The sequence below is a fragment of the Callithrix jacchus genome, chromosome 19 (assembly GCF_049354715.1).
Source record: "Callithrix jacchus isolate 240 chromosome 19, calJac240_pri, whole genome shotgun sequence".
In the NCBI taxonomy this organism is placed as follows: Eukaryota; Metazoa; Chordata; class Mammalia; order Primates; family Cebidae; genus Callithrix; species Callithrix jacchus.
The window spans coordinates 19,112,254-19,118,253 of NC_133520.1; positions in this window are offsets into that span (position 1 = coordinate 19,112,254).

A 6,000-nucleotide genomic window follows, 5' to 3' on the forward strand; every position below is an offset into this window, starting at 1 on the left:
TGGAAGTAAGAGTTGGTATTTGTCTACAATTGCAAACGCACATTTGTAGGGGTAAGACAGACATTTTGACAAAGGACCTGGAAAGCATGTCACATGCAGGTTTTTTAAATTTGTAAACCTGTGAGCACTGTGAACAGTCCGAGGTCAACCGCGATCACAACAATTAGCCGCTTAGTTTTTACTTAAGGCACTTGAACTGCTCCACCATTTACCCAACTCTCAACTTCACTTCGTAATTTGAGGACCTGGACAATCAACAGCGTAAACAACATTGAGAAACAGGGAGTTTAGTGATTTTCCCTAGTGGAGGAAATGCTAATTCCTGGAGCAAAATAGCTATATTAGGGACTGACACAAAGAAGAAAATATTTTACGCTTACGTAAGTGAGGTTGGACTGTAAATCTAGAGCAGAAACTGTCTTCCATTGCTTTTCTATAACTTCTCCCTCAGTCGCAGTTTATGCTCAATAGACAGTCATCCTTTACCATTTTCATTAGTTCAATGACTATCTGTGGAGCCGGCACTGTGCTGAAAACTGGCTACAAGCAAGAATTGTTATTGAAGGATCAAATAAATACTGTTCTACTCAGAAAAAATTAAAATGTCAATACTTTAGGAAAGCTCCATGAGAGTTTATGATAGACATCCATAGGATTCAGGTAAAATGTTTAGTTAATGACATTTTCCCCAGGCAGCTTCTCTTAAAACAGTCTTGAACTCCAAGACATTGATCTGAACTTGAGGCCACAGTTCTGAGTTTGTGCTTTCTGGCTAGCTCTGAGTAATCCAATGATTCAAACTTCTAAAGAATTTCATATTGAAAGCCCAAAAATTTTAATAATCCTTTCCTCACCAATTACACAGCTAATAAGTAAATGACCAGATTGTGTGAGTTTCCATAACCCAGATTAATGTCACTATCATTTGCTCAGGAGACTTATTTGTGTGTGTATGTGTGATGAACTTGAGTTTCAAACTTGCTGAGTACAGGAGTTTAGGCTAAGACCACTGGGTACTCATGGCATTTCCCTCTGGATTAGAATGCAGAATTCTCCTACCAAGATTGCCTTTAAAAAAAAACAAAAACCAAAAAAAAACTATGTTTCCAAATGCTAGCTGGAAAATTTCTGAGACTGATGTTGGAAAATATCATATGGCTTTCCTCACCCAACATTTCATATAGATTCTGGGTTTGCATAGAACCCACCTGGAGTCAGATTTTAATTTTGTGTCTTACATATTCTTATTTCTAAAGTATGTTATGGGTTTGATACTTTTAATTTTAGGGAGTGTCAATTATTTATAATTTAAATGTTTTACATTTTATTAATTACACATCCTGCCCAATGAGAAAAATTGTTTCTAATCTTGATCTTACACCTCCAAAACTATCTTCAGTCTGTATACCTTTATGTACTAGGGAATGCTCAAGAGATTCTTCATTTTCATTTTTCATTCTTCTTTATAACAAATTATTTGCAAAACAGTTTCCAAACATATAATTCAAGCAATTACCATCATGTATTGTGGAGACAGGAGATCAGATAGGAAAAGTAGAATAAAAGAAGTCAAGCTGGGCATGGTGGCTCATGCCTATAATCCCAGCACTCTGGGAGGCTGAGACAGGCTTGAGCACAGGAGTTCAAGACCAGCCTGGGCAACATGATGAAACCCCGTCTCTATTAAAAATACAAAAAATTACCGGGTATGGTGGCACATGCCTATAGTCCCAGCTACTCAGGAGACTGAGGTGGCAGAATCACCTGAGTGGGAAGTCAAGGCTGCAGTAAACAGTGATCGCACTAGTGCACTACAGCTTGGGCGACAGGAGTTAGTCAAACTAATTTCCTGTCTTATGATTATGAAATGGAAATGTTTTTGGTATTTTGAATTTCAAATTAGTTTTTCATAGAGGTGTTATTTTGAATGATAGTTTTATTTCCAGAACCACAAAGCTGATTACCTAGTGATGTGGCTGAAATATCAGTGGAAAATTGAGCGTAGAAGGTGAATCATGTGGGAAGAACAACTCAAAAAGGAAGGGAAGAGTAATTTCACCTAGTTAAGTAGTTGTCATGTGCCACACAAAATAACTAACCACTATTGATAGCAATATCATCTTGATGGGAAAGTATGTTCCTAGTTACAAAATTCCCAGTATACTTTTAAGAAACAACTCATGTTTAAAGTTGGAACTTTCCTTTATTTAATTTAAGCTGTTCAATTGAAAAAGACTAAACCACTAAAAGAATGGAAAAAAAAATACTACCTAGCAATTATGTAGTTGCATAAGAGGAGATTTAACAAGTATCTACACAAATATATATATTTAAAATTTAGTCAATATTATGTTATTCAGAGGTTTTGAGCATTTGAGTAAGGGTGACTTTTTTTTCAGACAGGGTCTCTCTCATCATCTAGCCTGGAGTGCAGTGGTGTGAACATGATTCACTGCAGCCTCAACCTCCTAAGCTCAAGCAATCCTTCTGCCTCAGCCTCCTGTGGAGCCGGGACCAGAGGTATGCACCACCACACCTGGATAACTTTTTTTATTTTTATTTTTTGTAGAGGTAGGGTCTCACTTTGTTACCCAGGTTGGTCTCAAATTTCTGGGCTCAAGCGATCCTCCTGCCTCGGCTTCCCTCATGCTGGGATTACAGGCATGAGCCACTGCACCCAAATTGAGACAGTGCACCCAGCCAACACTTTTAAACTTTAAGCTTTATTACCAATTGTAATTATCTGAAAAAAGATGGCTGGATTATACAAACCTGGTGAAAAACCAAGTTAAAGCCATTAATATTTCATTTTTTAATGAATCATAGTGCCATGAAAAATTATACTATTAGTTATTGTGATACTCTGTCTTTTTTTCTAGCACTCATGAGGTTAAACAAAGTAAGGCAAATTATCTTTATAAAATAATATTGTCTTTTTGTAATTATAAATTAGTTTCTGTTTAAAATAAATATCAGAGCTTCATTGATATATGTAATTGACTTATTTTGTTTATAGTTGTTACATTACAAATTTGAATTATACTTGCCTCTCTAAATCCATACATTCCAACAAGCTGCTCTGTCTTCAATTAATTGTACATTAGTTAATACTTTTTTGGGTTGCAAATGAGAGCAACTCAATTTGAATTAGCTTAAGGAAAATGGAAAGTTAATTATAAAGATATAAGTACAGAAATGAACCCTCGCCTCAGGATCAGCTAGACTTGGAAACCCCAATGCTATCACCATACTTTCTACTTCTTATCTCTACTTCTGTGCATGTTAGCTTGATTTTGCTTGCTCACCACAAGCTTTGCCCCTATGCCAGGAAACACGACCCTTGAGAGCTATCGAGCTTTATAGCTCACAGTTTCTGCCAACTTTCTGGGCCCCAGGTTCATAAAGTCCCCACAAGGTGGAGTATCATTGGCTCAACTTAAATGAAATACTCTATTTCATACCAATCAGGAGGCCAAGTACAAAAATTAACCCTAGCCTGAGTCAAGTGCATGCCCCTGAACAAAACTTCTGTGGCCAGAATGGTAGGGTCATGGAAGAATACAGCAGACCCTATGAGACTCATATGGATGAACTGGGGAAGAAGGAAGATAGTTCCCAGAAGGGGGTTGTTGGACAGAAGGAACTTAATTTATGTCTAGTGTTCCATTATTGGAACACTAAGCATGTGGAAGTTATTTACATCCTACTGCTCAAGGTCATCACCAAGGTCTGATGGCAAAAATTCAAAAAATTGCAACCTCAGACGTAAATGGGTTAAGTAGCATCTACAAAAGATACTGTGCTTTCTAGACATCCATCTCATGTCTACCTTCTAACTCTTTTGCAAGCTCTTACCTCTCACCATACTTCCCTGCAGTTCCCTTACAGCAGAGCTATCCAAAAGAATTGTCTGCAACAATTAAAACACTCTGTATTTGTGCTGTCCAATACAGTGGCCCATAGCTACCTGTGACTATGGAGCACTTGAAACGTAGGAAATGCAACCGAAGAATTGAATTTTTAGTTTTATTGAATGTTACTCAATTTAAAGTTTAAAAAGCCACATGTGGCTATTGTCTGCCATATCAAACAGCTTAGCCTCAGAGTGACAGAAATGGCATGGTAGTGTTCAGGCAGGAACTAAGAAACAAGATTATTTAATGAGCACTTGGTGAGATAAGCTGTAATGTCTCTAGTGGAAAACAACTGCAGCAATTTCCCATGTTTGGCAATTCTACCTAATGATATGATACTGTAAGAAATATCTCCATCATGCTGTGTGGAGGTAAAGATAGAGATGGAAAAAGTAACAGAAATCAGAATCATTGTGTTTTCTCTTTCATTTCCTCCAGCAAATATTTTCCTCAAGAATTGTCATTTACTCTATTATAGATAGCACAGTTATAACAGGAAAAAACTAACATGAAATATTCTAGAATTATTTTTGTTCAGTTATATCAAATGGTAGTTTTTTTTCCTGCCACCTGAAGCTTTAAAAGTAACACAAGCTCTAACAAAGAAAGAAAGAAGAGAGCAAATAGCGCGGACACTAATTTATTATTCTGTGCTTTCCTTCCATTGTATCTTCTAAGCCTTTCATGCAAGACAGAAGGGCCAACTACACTTTACTTCCTTTTCCTCTGTAAATATGATATTGTTCCTGTATAATCTGCTATATATATATTATATATAGCTAAATATATATAATATCTGCTAAATATATATATATTATATATATATTTTTTTGAGACAGAGTCTCACTCTGTCGCCAGGCTGGAGTGCAGTGGCACAATCTTGGCTCACTGCAACCTCCACCTCCTGGGTTCAAGCAGTTCTCCTGCCTCAGCCTACCAAGTAGCTGGGACTCCTGGTGCCTGCCACCTTGACTGGCTAGATTTTAGTAAAGATGAGGTTTCACCATATTGGCCATGATGGTCTCAATCTCCTGACCTCGTGATTCACTCGCCTCGACCACCCCAAGTGCTGGGATTACAGGCGTGAGCCACCGCTCCTGGCCTATAATTTTCTTATTGCTCAATGAAGTTATTGCTATTGGCCAGCTGTATAGAGCAGTACACAGTGGTTTTTCAAAAGAATAATAACACAGCATGGTACTAGCCTGTCAGCTCGTAGGAGTGAACAGAACTTTTAAACATATAGACCAATTTAACAGAAAATGGTCAACAAGTACATGCTTAGTAGGATACAGGCTACTGTAACTAAGTGTTCTTATTCACAACAAAGAAGGATATCATTTTGTTCTAGGTAGGAGTACTTGACTATATTTAAAAACTTTTTTCACAGCTGAGTGTTTCCATGATAATGACAAGTGACACTTATATAATGACTTTCACTCAGAGGTCAAAAAGTGTGCCACAAACCTTTCACATGACATAAATATGTTACCCACCAATAAAGGCAGCCACCTATCATGTAGAAAGCAGAACTTTTAGAAGCCCTAAAGAATGTACATATACAGGAATGAAGTTGAGTTTTACACCTAAAATAAATTGATAGTCTGAGTTAGATGAGAAAATGGTCTTTTGCTGCAAAAACGTTATCCAAATCTTCTTGGTTTATATAACTGCAAATTTGGACAGGGTAATGATGTGTGGAATAGAGAAAAGAGAGTCAAAGCAGAAATATAATTTAGGATAATCTGGAAAAGAGATGATTAGGGCGTCAGTTAGGAAAAGGAGGTAAAATAACAGACTTGATCAAAGCAGAGAGTCTATGATAAAGTCACTAAGAGCTTTTACTGCCTACATTCTTCAGATACAAAGCTATCAAACATTATTCTTTGTATAAAAGTTGTGCTCAATAAATTTTTGTTAAATGAATAAATTGTAACAGACTCAGTGTCATGTATTCTTTATAACTGTAGTTCTTAAACTCTGATGCAGACATCTACGCAAAAATCAGATAAAATAGCCATTGATGATTGTGATGAAGAGAAGCTAAAAATGTATATTAAAAACTCTTTATGGAAAATAGTATTTC